Source organism: Anas platyrhynchos, chromosome 21, assembly GCF_047663525.1.
Source record: "Anas platyrhynchos isolate ZD024472 breed Pekin duck chromosome 21, IASCAAS_PekinDuck_T2T, whole genome shotgun sequence".
NCBI classification, from domain to species: domain Eukaryota; kingdom Metazoa; phylum Chordata; class Aves; order Anseriformes; family Anatidae; genus Anas; species Anas platyrhynchos.
Window position 1 is genome coordinate 1,617,504 of NC_092607.1, and position 15,534 is coordinate 1,633,037.

Sequence of the window (15,534 nt, forward strand, 5' to 3'; positions counted from 1 at the left end):
GGGTCCAGTTGCATGTGGGGCTGCATAAAGGCTCCCCTGGGGAGTTCACTTGTACCCAAAGCCTTCCTTTGGGGGCACTTCTGGATGGGTGAATGGGGCTTGAAACGCATTTTCTGTGGCCCGAGTTTTCAGTCTTCTGCCATGGTGGCTAGGGGTATATTTAGGGTTGCTCGTAAACATTGAACAAGGAGGGTCCAGTTGCATGTGGGGCTGCGTAAAGGCTCCCCTGGGGAGTTCACTTGTACCCAAAGCCTTCCTTTGGAGGCACTTTTGGATGGGCGAATGGGGCTCGTAACACATATTCTGTGGCCCGAGCTTTCAGTCGACTGCCAGGAGTGCTAGGGCTATGTTTAAGGTAGCTGTGAAAGAGTGAACCCGGAGGGTCCAGTTGCATGTGGGGCTGCATAAAGGCTCCCCTGGGGAGTTCACTTGTACCCAAAGCCTTCCTTTGGGGGCACTTCTGGATGGGTGAATGGGGCTTGAAACGCTTTTTCTGTGGCCCGAGTTTTCAGTCTTCTGCCATGCTGGCTAGTGGTATATTTAGTGTTGCTCGTAAACAGTGAATAAGGAGGGTCCAGTTGCATGTGGGGCTGCGTAAAGGCTCCCCTGGGGAGTTCAGTTGTACCCAAAGCCTTCCTCTGGGGGCACTTTTGGATGGTCCAAGGGGAATCGAAATGCGTTTTCTGAGGCCCGCTTTTTCAGTCTTCTCCCATTGCGCCGAGGGCTATATTTAGGCTTGCGGTGAAAGAGTGAACCCGGAGGGTCCAGTTGCATGTGGGGCTGCATAATGGCTCCCCTGCGGAGTTCAGTTGTACCCAAAGCCTTCCTTTGGGGGCACTTCTGGATGGGTGAATGGGGCTTGAAACGCATTTTCTGGAATCCCGAATTTTCAGTCTTCTGCCATGGTGGCTAGGGGTATATTTAGTGTTGCTCGTAAAGAGTAAACAAGGAGGGTCTAGTTGCATGTGGGGCTGCGTAAAGGCTCCCCTGGGGAGTTCAGTTGTACCCAAAGCCTTCCTCTGGGGGCACTTTTGGATGATCCAAGGGGAATCGAAATGCGTTTTCTGAGGCCCGCTTTTTCAGTCTTCTCCCATTGCGCCGAGGGCTATATTTAGGCTTGCGGTGAAAGAGTGAACCCGGAGGGTCCAGTTGCATGTGGGGCTGCGTAATGGCTCCCCTGCGGAGTTCAGTTGCACCCAAAGCCTTCCTTTGGGGGCACTTCTGGATGGGTGAATGGAGCTTGAAAGGCATTTTCTGGAATCCCGAATTTTCAGTCTTCTGCCATGGTGGCTAGGGGTATATTTAGGGTTGCTCGTAAACAGTAAACAAGGAGGGTCTAGTTGCATGTGGGGCTGCGTAAAGGCTCCCCTGGGGAGTTCAGTTGTACCCAAAGCCTTCCTCTGGGGGCACTTTTGGATGGGCGAATTAGGCTTTTAACGCATTTTCTGGGGCCCGAGTTTTCAGTCGACTGCCAGGCGGGCCAGGGTTATATTTAGGGTTGCTGTAAAGAGCGAACCCGGAGGGTCCAGTTGCATGTGGGGCTGCATAAAGGCTCCCCTGGGGAGTTCACTTGTACCCAAAGCCTTCCTTTGGGGGCACTTCTGGATGGGTGAATGGGGCTTGAAACGCTTTTTCTGTGGCCCGAGTTTTCAGTCTTCTGCCATGCTGGCTAGGGGTATATTTAGGGTTGCTTGTAAACAGTGAACATGGGGGGTCCGGTTTCATATGGGCCTGCATAAAGGCTCCCCTGGGGAGTTCACTTGTACCCAAAGCCTTCCTTTGGGGGCACTTTTGGATGGGCGAATGGGGCTTGTAGCACGTTTTCTGGGGCCCGATTTTTCAGTTGTCTGCCATGCGGGCCAGGGTTATATTTAGGGTTGCTGTGAAAGAGCGAATACGGAGGGTCCAGTTGCATGTGGGGCTGCATAAAGGCTCCCCTGGGGAGTTCACTTGTACCCAAAGCCTTCCTTTGGGGGCACTTCTGGATGGGTGAATGGGGCTTGAAACGCATTTTCTGGAGCCCAAGTTTTCAGTCTTCTGCCATGTTGCTAGTGGTATATTTAGTGTTGCTCGTAAACAGTGAATAAGGAGGGTCCAGTTGCATGTGGGGCTGCGTAAAGGCTCCCCTGGGGAGTTCAGTTGTACCCAAAGCCTTCCTCTGGGGGCACTTTTGGATGGGCGAATTAGGCTTTTAACGCATTTTCTGGGGCCCGAGTTTTCAGTCGACTGCCAGGCGGACCAGGGCTATATTTAGGGTTGCTGTGAAAGAGCGAATACGGAGGGTCCAGTTGCATTAGGGCTGCGTTAAGGCTCCCCTGGGGAGTTCACTTGTACCCAAAGCCTTCCTTTGGGGGCACTTTTGGATGGGCGAATGGGGCTCGTAACACATTTTCTGTGGCCCGAGTTTTCAGTCGACTGCCAGGCGGGCCAGGGTTATATTTAGGGTTGCTGTAAAGAGCGAACACGGAGGGTCCAGTTGCATGTGGGGCTGCGTTAAGGCTCCCCTGGGGAGTTCAGTTGTACCCAAAGCCTTCCTTTGGAGGCACTTTTGGATGGGCGAATGGGGCTCGTAACACATTTTCTGTGGCCCGAGCTTTCAGTCGACTGCCAGGAGTGCTAGGGCTATGTTTAAGGTTGCTGTGAAAGAGTGAACCCGGAGGGTCCAGTTGCATGTGGGGCTGCATAAAGGCTCCCCTGGGGAGTTCACTTGTACCCAAAGCCTTCCTTTGGGGGCACTTCTGGATGGGTGAATGGGGCTTGAAACGCTTTTTCTGTGGCCCGAGTTTTCAGTCTTCTGCCATGGTGGCTAGGGGTATATTTAGGGTTGCTTGTAAACAGCGGACACGGAGTGTCAGTTGTGTATGGGCCTGCATAAAGGCTCCCCTGGGGAGTTCACTTGTACCCAAAGCCTTCCTTTGGGGGCACTTTTGGATGGGCGAATGGGGCTTGTAGCACGTTTTCTGTGGCCCGAGTTTTCAGTCGTCTGCCATGCTGGCTAGGGTTTTTTTTAGGGTTACTGTAAAGAGCGAACCCGGAGGGTCCAGTTGCATGTGGGGCTGCGTAAAGGCTCCCCTGGGGAGTTCAGATGTACCCAAAGCCTTCCTTTGGAGGCACTTTTGGATGGGCGAATGGGGCTCGTAACACATTTTCTGTGGCCCGAGCTTTCAGACGACTGCCAGGCGTGCTAGGGCTATATTTAGGCTTGCGGTGAAAGAGTGAACCCGGAGGGTCCAGTTGCATGTGGGGCTGCGTAAAGGCTCCCCTGGGGAGTTCACTTGTACCCAAAGCCTTCCTTTGGGGGCACTTTTGGATGGGTGAATGGGGCTTGAAACGCTTTTTCTGTGGCCCGAGTTTTCAGTTTTCTGCCATGCTGGCTAGTGTTATATTTAGGGTTGCTTGTAAACAGCGAACACGGTGGGTCCAGTTGCGTATGGGGCTGCATAAAGGCTCCCCTGGGGAGTTCAGTTGTACCCAAAGCCTTCCTTTGGGGGCACTTTTGGATGGGCGAATGGGGCTTGCAGCACGTTTTATGGGGCCCGATTTTTCAGTCGTCTGCCATGCGGGCCAGGGTTATATTTAGGGTTGCTGTAAAGAGCGAACACGGAGGGTCCAGTTGCATGTGGGGCTGCGTAAAGGCTCCCCTGGGGAGTTCAATTGTACCCAAAGCCTACCTCTGGGGGCACTTTTGAATGGGCGAATTAGGCTTTTATTGCATTTTCTGGGGCCCGAGTTTTCAGTCGACTGCCAGGCGGGCCAGGGCTATATTTAGGGTTGCTGTAAAGAGCGAACACGGAGGGTCCAGTTGCATGTGGGGCTGCGTTAAGGCTCCCCTGGGAAGTCCAGTTGTACCCAAAGCCTTCCTTTGGGGGAACTTTTGGATGGGCGAATGGGGCTCGTAACACATTTTCTGTGGCCCGAGCTTTCAGTCGACTGCCAGGCGTGCTAGGGCTATATTTAGGCTTGCGGTGAAAGAGTGAACCCGGAGGGTCCAGTTGCATGTGGGGCTGCATAAAGGCTCCCCTGGGGAGTTCACTTGTACCCAAAGCCTTCCTTTGGGGGCACTTCTGGATGGGTGAATGGGGCTTGAAACGCATTTTCTGTGGCCCGAGTTTTCAGTCTTCTGCCATGGTGGCTAGGGGTATATTTAGGGTTGCTCGTAAACAGTGAACAAGGAGGGTCCAGTTGCATGTGGGGCTGCGTAAAGGCTCCCCTGGGGAGTTCACTTGTACGCAAAGCCTTCCTTTGGAGGCACTTTTGGATGGGCGAATGGGGCTCGTAACACATTTTCTGTGGCCCGAGCTTTCAGTCGACTGCCAGGAGTGCTAGGGCTATGTTTAAGGTTGCTGTGAAAGAGTGAACCCGGAGGGTCCAGTTGCATGTGGGGCTGCATAAAGGCTCCCCTGGGGAGTTCACTTGTACCCAAAGCCTTCCTTTGGGGGCACTTCTGGATGGGTGAATGGGGCTTGAAACGCTTTTTCTGTGGCCCGAGTTTTCAGTCTTCTGCCATGCTGGCTAGTGGTATATTTAGTGTTGCTCGTAAACAGTGAATAAGGAGGGTCCAGTTGCATGTGGGGCTGCGTAAAGGCTCCCCTGGGGAGTTCAGTTGTACCCAAAGCCTTCCTCTGGGGGCACTTTTGGATGGTCCAAGGGGAATCGAAATGCGTTTTCTGAGGCCCGCTTTTTCAGTCTTCTCCCATTGCGCCGAGGGCTATATTTAGGCTTGCGGTGAAACAGTGAACCCGGAGGGTCCAGTTGCATGTGGGGCTGCATAATGGCTCCCCTGCGGAGTTCAGTTGTACCCAAAGCCTTCCTTTGGGGGCACTTCTGGATGGGTGAATGGGGCTTGAAACGCATTTTCTGGAATCCCGAATTTTCAGTCTTCTGCCATGGTGGCTAGGGGTATATTTAGGGTTGCTCGTAAACAGTAAACAAGGAGGGTCTAGTTGCATGTGGGGCTGCGTAAAGGCTCCCCTGGGGAGTTCAGTTGTACCCAAAGCCTTCCTCTGGGGGCACTTTTGGATGATCCAAGGGGAATCGAAATGCGTTTTCTGAGGCCCGCTTTTTCAGTCTTCTCCCATTGCGCCGAGGGCTATATTTAGGCTTGCGGTGAAAGAGTGAACCCGGAGGGTCCAGTTGCATGTGGGGCTGCGTAATGGCTCCCCTGCGGAGTTCAGTTGCACCCAAAGCCTTCCTTTGGGGGCACTTCTGGATGGGTGAATGGAGCTTGAAACGCATTTTCTGGAATCCCGAATTTTCAGTCTTCTGCCATGGTGGCTAGGGGTATATTTAGGGTTGCTCGTAAACAGTAAACAAGGAGGGTCTAGTTGCATGTGGGGCTGCGTAAAGGCTCCCCTGGGGAGTTCACTTGTACCCAAAGCCTTCCTTTGGGGGCACTTCTGGATGGGTGAATGGGGCTTGAAACGCTTTTTCTGTGGCCCGAGTTTTCAGTCTTCTGCCATGCTGGCTAGGGGTATATTTAGGGTTGCTTGTAAACAGTGAACATGGGGGGTCCAGTTGCATATGGGCCTGCATAAAGGCTCCCCTGGGGAGTTCACTTGTACCCAAAGCCTTCCTTTGGGGGCACTTTTGGATGGGCAAATGGGGCTTGTAGCACGTTTTCTGGGGCCCGATTTTTCAGTTGTCTGCCATGCGGGCCAGGGTTATATTTAGGGTTGCTGTGAAAGAGCGAATACGGAGGGTCCAGTTGCATGTGGGGCTGCATAAAGGCTCCCCTGGGGAGTTCACTTGTACCCAAAGCCTTCCTTTGGGGGCACTTCTGGATGGGTGAATGGGGCTTGAAACGCATTTTCTGGAGCCCAAGTTTTCAGTCTTCTGCCATGTTGCTAGTGGTATATTTAGTGTTGCTCGTAAACAGTGAATAAGGAGGGTCCAGTTGCATGTGGGGCTGCGTAAAGGCTCCCCTGGGGAGTTCAGTTGTACCCAAAGCCTTCCTCTGGGGGCACTTTTGGATGGGCGAATTAGGCTTTTAACGCATTTTCTGGGGCCCGAGTTTTCAGTCGACTGCCAGGCGGGCCAGGGCTATATTTAGGGTTGCTGTGAAAGAGCGAATACGGAGGGTCCAGTTGCATTAGGGCTGCGTTAAGGCTCCCCTGGGGAGTTCACTTGTACCCAAAGCCTTCCTTTGGGGGCACTTTTGGATGGGCGAATTAGGCTTTTAACGCATTTTCTGTGGCCCGAGTTTTCAGTCGACTGCCAGGCGGGCCAGGGTTATATTTAGGGTTGCTGTAAAGAGCGAACACGGAGGGTCCAGTTGCATGTGGGGCTGCGTTAAGGCTCCCCTGGGGAGTTCAGTTGTACCCAAAGCTTTCCTTTGGAGGCACTTTTGGATGGGCGAATGGGGCTCGTAACACATTTTCTGTGGCCCGAGCTTTCAGTCGACTGCCAGGAGTGCTAGGGCTATGTTTAAGGTTGCTGTGAAAGAGTGAACCCGGAGGGTCCAGTTGCATGTGGGGCTGCATAAAGGCTCCCCTGGGGAGTTCACTTGTACCCAAAGCCTTCCTTTGGGGGCACATCTGGATGGGCGAATGGGGCTTGAAACGCTTTTTCTGTGGCCCGAGTTTTCAGTCTTCTGCCATGGTGGCTAGGGGTATATTTAGGGTTGCTTGTAAACAGCGGACACGGAGTATCAGTTGTGTATGGGCCTGCATAAAGGCTCCCCTGGGGAGTTCACTTGTACCCAAAGCCTTCCTTTGGGGGCACTTTTGGATGGGCGAATGGGGCTTGTAGCTCGTTTTCTGTGGCCCGAGTTTTCAGTCGTCTGCCATGCTGGCTAGGGTTTTTTTTAGGGTTACTGTAAAGAGCGAACCCGGAGGGTCCAGTTGCATGTGGGGCTGCGTAAAGGCTCCCCTGGGGAGTTCAGTTGTACCCAAAGCCTTCCTTTGGGGGCACTTCTGGATGGGTGAATGGGGCTTGAAACGCTTTTTCTGTGGCCCGAGTTTTCAGTCTTCTGCCATGGTGGCTAGGGGAATATTTAGGGTTGCTCGTAAACAGTGAACAAGGAGGGTCCAGTTGCATGTGGGGCTGCATAAAGGCTCCCCTGGGGAGTTCATATGTACCCAAAGCCTTCCTTTGGGGGCACTTCTGGATGGGCGAATGGGGCTCGTAACACATTTTCTGTGGCCCGAGCTTTCAGTCGACTGCCAGGCGTGTTAGGGCTATATTTAGGCTTGCGGTGAAAGAGTGAACCCGGAGGGTCCAGTTGCATGTGGGGCTGAATAAAGGCTCTCCTGGGGAGTTCAGTTGTACCCAATCCTTCCTTTGGGGGCACTTTTGGATGGGCGAATTAGGCTTTTAATGCATTTTCTGGGGCCCGAGTTTTCAGTCGACTGCCAGGCGGGCCAGGGCTATATTTAGGGTTGCTGTGAAAGAGCGAATATGGAGGGTCCAGATGCATGTGGGGCTGCGTTAAGGCTCCCCTGGGGAGTTCACTTGTACCCAAAGCCTTCCTTTGGGGGCACTTCTGGATGGGCGAATTAGGCTTTTAATGCATTTTCTGGGGCCCGAGTTTACAGTCGACTGCCAGGCGGGCCAGGGCTATATTTAGGGTTGCTGTGAAAGAGTGAACCCGGATGGTCCAGTTGCATGTGGGGCTGCGTAAAGGCTCCCCTGGGGAGTTCACTTGTACCCAAAGCCTTCCTTTGGGGGCACTTCTGGTTCGGTGAATGTGGCTTGAAACGCTTTTTCTGTGGCCCGAGTTTTCAGTCTTCTGCCATGCTGGCTAGGGGTATATTTAGGGTTGCTTGTAAACAGCGAACACGGGGGGTCCAGTTGCGTATGGGCCTGCATAAAGGTTCTCCTGGGGAGGTCAGTTGTACCCAAAGCCTTCCTTTGGGGGCACTTCTGGATGGGTGAATGGGGCTTGAAACGCATTTTCTGGAGCCCGAATTTTCAGTCTTCTGCCATGCTGGCTAGGGGTATATTTAGGGTTGCTTGTAAACAGTGAATAAGGAGGGTCCAGTTGCATGTGGGGCTGCATAAAGGCTCCCCTGGGAAGTTCAGTTGTACCCAAAGCCTTCCTTTGGGAGCACTTTTGGATGGTCCAAGGGGAATCGCAATGCGTTTTCTGAGGCCTGCTTTTTCAGTCTTCTCCCATTGTGCCGAGGGTTATATTTAGGCTTGCGGTGAAAGAGGGAACCCGGAGGGTCCAGTTGCATGTGGGGCTGCATAAAGGCTCCCCTGGGGAGTTCAGTTGTACCCAAAGCCTTCCTTTGGGGGCACTTCTGGATGGGTGAATGGGGCTTGAAACGCTTTTTCTGGAGCCCGAGTTTTCAGTCTTCTGCCATGGTTGCTAGGGGAATATTTAGGGTTGCTCGTAAACAGTGAACAAGGAGGGTCCAGTTGCATGTGGGGCTGCATAAAGGCTCCCCTGGGCAGTTCAGATGTACCCAAAGCCTTCCTTTGGGGGCAGTTCTGGATGGGCGAATGGGGCTCGTAACACATTTTCTGTGGCCCGAGCTTTCAGTTGACTGCCAGGCGTGTTAGGACTATATTTAGGGTTGCTGTGAAAGAGCGAATACGGAGAGTCCAGTTACATGTGGGGCTGCGTTAAGGCTCCCCTGGGGAGTTCACTTGTACCCAAAGCCTTCCTTTGGGGGCACCTTTGGATGGGCGAATTAGGCTTTTAACGCATTTTCTGGGGCCCGAGTTTTCAGTCGACTGCCAGGCGGGCCAGGGCTATATTTAGGGTTGCTTTGAAAGAGCGAATACGGAGAGTCCAGTTGCATGTGGGGCTGCGTTAAGGCTCCCCTGGGGAGTTCAGTTGTACCCAAAGCCTTCCTCTGGGGGCACTTTTGGATGGGCGAATTAGGCTTTTAATGCATTTTCTGGGTCCCGAGTTTTCAGTCGACTGCCAGGCGGGCCAGGGCTATATTTAAGGTTGCTGCGAAAGAGTGAACCCGGAGGGTCCAGTTGCATGTGGGGCTGCATTAAGGCTCCCCTGGGGAGTTTACTTGTACCCAAAGCCTTCCTTTGGGGGCACTTCTGGATGGCAAAAGGGGCTTGAAACGCTTTTTCTGTGGCCCGATTTTTCAGTCGACTGCCAGGCGTGCTAGGGTTATATTTAGGCTTGCGGTGAAAGAGTGAACCCGGAGGGTCCAGTTGCATGTGGGGCTGCATAAAGGTTCCCCTGGGGAGTTCACTGGTACCCAAAGCCTTCCTTTGGCGGCACTTTTGGATGGTCCAAGGGGAATCGCAATGCGTTTTCTGAGGCCCGCTTTTTCAGTCTTCTCCCATTGCGCCGAGGGCTATATTTAGGCTTGCGGTGAATGAGTGAACCCGGAGGGTCCAGTTGCATGTGGGGCTGCATAAAGGCTCCCCTGGGGAGTCCAGTTGTACCCAAAGCCTTCCTTTGGGGGCACTTTTGGATGGTCCAAGGGGAATCGCAATGTGTTTTCTTTGGCCCGCTTTTTCAGTCTTCTCCCATTGCGCCGAGGGATATATTTAGGCTTGCGGTGAAAGAGCGAATACGGAGGGTCCAGTTGCATGTGGGGCTGCATAAAGGCTCCCCTGGGGAATCCAGCTGTACACAAAGCCTTCCTTTGGGGGCACTTTTGGATGGGCGAATTAGGCTTTTAACGCATTTTCTGGGGCCTGAGTTTTCAGTCGTCTTCCATGCGGGCCAGCGTTATATTTAGGCTTGCGGTGAAAGAGTGAACCCGGAGGGTCCAGTTGCATGTGGGGCTGCATAAAGGCTCCCCTGGGGAGTTCACTTGTAACAAAGCCTTCCTTTGGGGGCACTTCTGGATGGGTGAATGGGGCTTGAAACGCTTTTTCTGGAGCCCGAGTTTTCAGTCTTCTGCCATGGTGGCTAGGGGTATATTTAGGGTTGCTCGTAAACAGTGAACAAGGAGGGTCCAGTTGCATGTGGGGCTGCATAAAGGCTCCCCTGGGGAGTCCAGTTGTACCCAAAGCCTTCCTTTGGGGGCACTTTTGGATGGTCCAAGGGGAATCGCAATGTGTTTTCTGAGGCCCGCTTTTTCAGTCTTCTCCCATTGCGCCGAGGGCTATATTTAGGCTTGCGGTGAAAGAGTGAACCCGGAGGGTCCAGTTGCATGTGGGGCTGCATAAAGGCTCCCCTGGGGAGTCCAGTTGTACCCAAAGCCTTCCTTTGGCGGCACTTTTGGATGGTCCAAGGGGAATCGCAATGCGTTTTCTGAGGCCCGCTTTTTCAGTCTTCTCCCATTGCGCCGAGGGCTATATTTAGGCTTGCGGTGAAAGAGTGAACCCGGAGGGTCCAGTTGCATGTGGGGCTGCATAAAGGCTCCCCTGGGGAGTTCAGTTGTACCCAAAGCCTTCCTTTGGGGGCACTTTTGGATGGGCGAATTAGGCTTTTAACGCATTTTCTGGGGCCCGAGTTTTCAGTCGACTTCCAGGCAGGCCAGGGTTATACTTAGGGTTGCTGTAAAAGAGCGAATACGGAGGGTCCAGTTGCATGTGGGGCTGCATAAAGGCTCCCCTGGGGAGTCTAGTTGTACCCAAAGCCTTCCTTTGGGGGCACTTTTGGATGGGCGAATTAGGCTTTTAACGCATTATCTGGGGCCTGAGTTTTCAGTCGTCTGCCATGCGGGAAAGGGTTATATTTAGGCTTGCGGTGAAAGAGTGAACCCGGAGGGTCCAGTTGCATGTGGGGCTGCATAAAGGCTCCCCTGGGGAGTTCACTTGTACCCAAAGCCTTCCTTTGGGGGCACTTCTGGATGGGTGAATGGGGCTTGAAACGCATTTTCTGGAGCCCGAATATTCAGTCTTCTGCCATGCTGGCTAGGGGTATATTTAGGGTTGCTCGTAAACAGTGAACAAGGAGGGTCCAGTTGCATGTGGGGCTGCGTAAAGGCTCCCCTGGGGAGTCCAGTTGTACCCAAAGCCTTCCTTTGGGGGCACTTTTGGATGGTCCAAGGGGAATCGCAATGTTTTTTCTTAGGCCCGCTTTTTCAGTCTTCTCCCATTGCGCGGAGACCTATATTTAGGCTTGCGGTGAAAGAGTGAACCCGGAGGGTCCAGTTGCATGTGGGGCTGCATAAAGGCTCCCCTGGGGAGTTCAGTTGTACCCAAAGCCTTCCTTTGGGGGCACTTCTGGATGGGCGAAAGGCGCTTGAAACGCTTTTTCTGTGGCCCGAGTTTTCAGTCTTTTGCCATGCTGGCTAGGGTTTTATTTAGGGTTGCTGTAAAGAGCGAACACGGAGGGTCCAGTTGCATGTGGGGCTGCGTAAAGGCTCCCCTGGGGAGTTCATATGTACCCAAAGCCTTCCTTTGGGGGAACTTTTGGATGGGCGAATGGGGCTCGTAACACATTTTCTGTGGCCCGAGCTTTCAGTCGACTGCCAGGCGTGCTAGGGCTATATTTAGGCTTGCGGTGAAAGAGTGAACCCGGAGGGTCCAGTTGCATGTGGGGCTGCATAAAGGCTCCCCTGGGGAGTTCAGTTGTACCCAAAGCCTTCTTTTGGGGGCACATCTGGATGGGCGAATGGGGCTTGAAACACTTTTTCTGTGGCCCGAGTTTTCAGGCTTCTGCCATGGTGGCTAGGGGTATATTTAGGGTTGCTCGTAAACAGCGAACACGGAGGGTCCAGTTGTGTATGGGCCTGCATAAAGGCTCCCCTGGGGAGTTCAGATGTACCCAAAGCCTTCCTTTGGGGGCACTTTTGGATGGGCGAATGGGGCTTGTAGCACGTTTTCTGTGGCCCGAGTTTTCAGTCGTCTGCCATGCTGGCTAGGGTTATATTTAGGGTTGCTGTAAAGAGCGAACACGGAGGGTCCAGTTGCATGTGGGGCTGCATAAAGGCTCCCCTGGGGAGTTCAGATGTACCCATAGCCTTCCTTTGGAGGCACTTTTGGATGGGCGTATGGGGCTCGTAACACATTTTCTGTGGCCCGAGCTTTCAGACGACTGCCAGGCGTGCTAGGGCTATATTTAGGCTTGCGGTGAAAGAGTGAACCCGGAGGGTCCAGTTGCATGTGGGGCTGCGTAAAGGCTCCCCTGGGGAGTTCACTTGTACCCAAAGCCTTCCTTTGGGGGCACTTCTGGATGGGTGAATGGGGCTTGAAACGCTTTTTCTGTGGCCCGAGTTTTCAGTTTTCTGCCATGATGGCTAGTGTTATATTTAGGTTTCATTGTAAACAGCGAACACGGGGGGTCCAGTTGCGTATGGGCCTGCATAAAGGCTCCCCTTGGGTGTTCAGTTGTACCCAAAGCCTTCCTTTGGGGGCACTTTTGGATGGTCGAATGGGGCTTGTAGTACGTTTTATGGGGCCCGATTTTTCAGTCGTATCCCATGCGGGCCAGGGTTATATTTAGGGTTGCTGTAAAGAGCGAACACGGAGGGTCCAGTTGCATGTGGGGCTGCATAAAGGCTCCCCTGGGGAGTTCAATTGTACCCAAAGCCTTCCTCTGGGGGCACTTTTGAATGGGCGAATTAGGCTTTTAACAGTTTTTCTGGGGCCCGAGTTTTCAGTCGACTGCTAGGCGGGCCACGGCTATATTTAGGGTTGCTGTAAAAGAGCGAATACGGAGGGTCCAGTTGCATGTGGGGCTGCGTTAAGGCTCCCCTGGGGGGTCCAGTTGTACCCAAAGCCTTCCTTTGGGAGCACTTTTGGATGGGCGAATTAGGATATTAATGCATTTTCTGGGGCCCGAATTTTCAGTCTTCTGCCATGGTGACTAGGGGTATATTTAGGGTTGCTGTGAAAGAGTGAACCCGGAGGGTCCAGTTGCATGTGGGGCTGCATAAAGGCTCCCCTGGGGAGTTCACTTGTACCCAAAGCCTTCCTTTGGGGACACTTCTGGATGGGTGAATGGGGCTTGAAACGCATTTTCTGGAGCCCGAATTTTCAGTCTTCTGCCATGGTGGCTAGGGGTATATTTAGGGTTGCTCGTAAACAGTGAACAAGGAGGGTCCAGTTGCATGTGGGGCTGCCTAAAGGCTCCCCTGGGGAGTTCAGTTGTACCCAAAGCCTTCCTTTGGGGGCAATTTTGGATGGGCGAATTAGGCTTTTAACGCATTTTCTGGGGCCCGAGTTTTCAGTCGACTTCCAGGCGGGCCAGGGTTATATTTAGGGTTGCTGTGAAAGAGTGTATACGGAGGGTCCAGTTGCATGTGGGGCTGCGTTAAGACTCCCCTGGGGAGTCCAGTTTTACCCAAAGCCTTCCTCTGGGGGCACTTTTGGATGGGCGAATTAGGCTTTTAACGCATTTTCTGGGGCCTGAGTTTTCAGTCGTCGGCCATGCGGGCCAGGGTTATATTAAGGCTTCCGGTGAAAGAGTGAACCCGGAGGGTCCAGTTGCATGTGGGGCTGCATAAAGGCTCCCCTAGGGATTTCAGTTGTACCCAAAGCCTTCCTTTGGGGGCACTTTTGAATGGGCGAATTAGGCTTTTAACGCATTTTCTGGGGCCCGAGTTTTCAGTCGACTTCCTGGCGGGCCAGGGTTATATTTAGGTTTGCTGTGAAAGAGCGTATACGGAGGGTCCAGTTGCATGTGGGGCTGCGTTAAGACTCCCCTGGGGAGTCCAGTTGTACCCAAAGCCTTCCTTTGGGGGCACTTCTGGATGGGTGAATGGGGATTGAAACGCATTTTCTGGAGCCCCAGTTTTCAGTCTTCTTCCATGGTGGCTAGGGGTATATTTAGGGTTGCTCGTAAACAGTGAACAAGGAGGGTCCAGTTGCGTATGGGCCTGCATAAAGGCTCCCCTGGGGAGTTCAGTTGTACCCAAAGCCTTCCTCTGGGGGCACTTTTGGATGGTCGAATGGGGCTTGTAGCACGTTTTCTGGGGCCCGATTTTTCAGTCGTCTACCATGCGGGCCAGGGATATATTTAGGGTTGCTGTGAAAGAGCGAATACGGAGGGTTCAGTTGCATGTGGGGCTGCATAAAGGCTCCCCTGGGGAGTTCACTTGTACCCAAAGCCTTCCTTTGGGGGCACTTCTGGATGGGCGAATGGGGCTCGTAACACATTTTCTGTGGCCCGAGCTTTCAGTCGACTGCCAGGCGTGTTAGGGCTATATTTAGGCTTGCGGTGAAAGAGTGAACCCGGAGGGTCCAGTTGCATGTGGGGCTGCATAAAGGCTCCCCTGGGGAGTTCAGTTGTACCCAAAGCCTTCCTTTGGGGGCACTTCTGGATGGGTGAATGGGGCGTGAAACGCATTTTCTGGAGCCCGAGTTTTCAGTTTTCTACCATGGTTGCTAGGGGTATGTTTAGGGTTGCTCGTAAACAGTGAACAAGGAGGGTCCAGTTGCATGTGGGGCTGCGTAAAGGCTCCCCTGGGGAGTTCACTTGTACCCAAAGCCTTCCTCTGGGGGCACTTTTGGATGGGCGAAATAGGATTTTAACGCATTTTCTGGGGCCCGAGTTTTCAGTCGACTGCCAGGCGGGCCAGGGCTATATTTAGGGTTGCTGTGAAAGAGCGAATACGGAGGGTCCAGTTGCATGTGGGGCTGCGTTAAGGCTCCCCTGGGGAGTTCACTTGTACCCAAAGCCTTCCTTTGGGGGCACTTTTGGATGGGTGAATTAGGCTTTTAACGCATTTTCTGGGGCCCGAGTTTTCAGTCGACTGCCAGCGGGCCAGGGCTATATTTAGGGTTGCTGTGAAAGAGTGAACCTGGAGGGTCCAGTTGCATGTGGGGCTGCATAAAGGCTCCCCTGGGGAGTTCAGTTGTACCCATAGCCTTCCTTTGGGGGTACTTCTGGATGGGTAAATGGGGCTTGAAACACATTTTCTGGAGCCCGAGTTTTCAGTCTTCTGCCAAGGTGGCTAGGGGTATATTTAGGGTTGCTCGAAAACAGTGAACCCGGAGGGTCCAGTTGCATGTGGGGCTGCATAAAGGCTCCCCTGGGGAGTTCACTTGTACGCAAAGCCTTCCTTTGGGGGCACTTCTGGATGGGTGAATGGGGCTTGAAACGCAATTTCTGGAGCCCGAGTTTTCAGTCTTCTGCCATGGTGGCTAGGGGTATATTTAGGGTTGCTCGTAAACAGTGAACAAGGAGGGTCCATTTGCATGTGGGGCTGCGTAAAGGCTCCCCTGGGGAGTTCAGTTGTACCCAAAGCCTTCCTCTGGGGGCACTTTTGGATGGGCGAATTAGGCTTTTAATGCATTTTCTGGGGCCCGAGTTTTCAGTCGACTGCCAGGCAGGCCAGGGCTATATTTAGGGTTGCTGTGAAAGAGCGAATACGGAGGGTCCAGTTGCATGTGGGGCTGCGTTAAGGCTCCCCTGGGGAGTTCACTTGTACCCAAAGCCTTCCTTTGGGGGCACTTCTGGATGGGTGAATGGGGCTTGAAACGCTTTTTCTGTGGCCCGAGTTTTCAGTTTTCTGCCATGATGGCTAGTGTTATATTTAGGTTTCATTGTAAACAGCGAACACGGGGGGTCCAGTTGCGTATGGGCCTGCATAAAGGCTCCCCTTGGGTGTTCAGTTGTACCCAAAGCCTTCCTTTGGGGGCACTTTTGGATGGTCGAATGGGGCTTGTAGTACGTTTTATGGGGCCCGATTTTTCAGTCGTATCCCATGCGGGCCAGGGTTATAT